The sequence below is a fragment of the Euphorbia lathyris genome, chromosome 1, assembly GCF_963576675.1.
Source record: "Euphorbia lathyris chromosome 1, ddEupLath1.1, whole genome shotgun sequence".
NCBI lineage: Eukaryota > Viridiplantae > Streptophyta > Magnoliopsida > Malpighiales > Euphorbiaceae > Euphorbia > Euphorbia lathyris.
In genome coordinates this window covers 107,448,375-107,449,216 of record NC_088910.1, presented here as the reverse complement: position 1 = coordinate 107,449,216, position 842 = coordinate 107,448,375, and the positions used below count along the sequence as shown (strand labels likewise).

At 37.5% G+C, this 842-nt stretch overlaps 1 non-coding gene across 1 annotated transcript; it reads right to left on the bottom strand.

Annotated features, from left to right (window-relative positions):
- Positions 1 to 257: 257 nt before the first annotated feature.
- Positions 258 to 364, bottom strand: LOC136216100 (small nucleolar RNA R71). The gene has a single exon (XR_010683092.1). It is a non-coding gene; the product is annotated as a small nucleolar RNA R71 (small nucleolar RNA).
- Between the last annotated feature and the right edge of the window lie 478 nt (positions 365 to 842).

The following is an 842-nucleotide window of genomic DNA, read 5'->3' as shown; positions in this document are numbered from 1 at the left end:
ATGTTGCAAAATAATGTAACATTTATGGGTTAACTAACGAAAATCCTAACACCCATTTAACAAATTTCCTTGAAATTTGTGACACTTTTAAAATTCCAGATGTGATTGCAGAAGCAATCAAACTTCGCCTTTTTCCTTTCACTTTGAAGGATAGGGCTAAAGAATGGTTAACTTCTATGCCAGCCGCAACTTTTGCCACTTGGGAACAATTAGCCCAAGCGTTTTTATCAAAAAATTTTCCTTTAGCAAAAACCGCAAGAGTCATTAAAGAGTTAACATCTTTTTCTCAAAATGATAATGAAACTCTTTATGAGGTTTGGGAACGTTTTAAAGAACTTCAACGTTTATGCCCACACCACCAATTGCCCGCTGAACTTTTAATGCAAACATTTTATAATGGACTAAATCCTACAACTAGAGGTTCATTGGACGCTATGTCTGGAGGGTTATTCATGAAGAAAACATCTGCGCAAGCAACAGAACTTTTGGAGGAAATGGCAATCAACAGCTGTATGTGGCCCGCAGAACGTGGACACGTACCAATAGCGAAACCATCATCCTCAGCAACGTCATCAGTTAAAGGTATAGTGAATCTTGATCCAGTAGCGATGTTGCAAGCCCAATTTTCTGCCTTATCGCACAAAATTGATAGGTTTATGGCACCGTGTGATCCTAATGGTAACCCAATCCAAGCGGATGTGGACTACGAATGTATGAGTGAAATTGAACAGGTAAATTTTGTCCAAGGGCAAAACCAAAATAATAACCCTTATTCCAATACATATAATCCTGGATGGAGAAATCATCCTAACTTTAACTGGAGAGATAATAATAATAATACT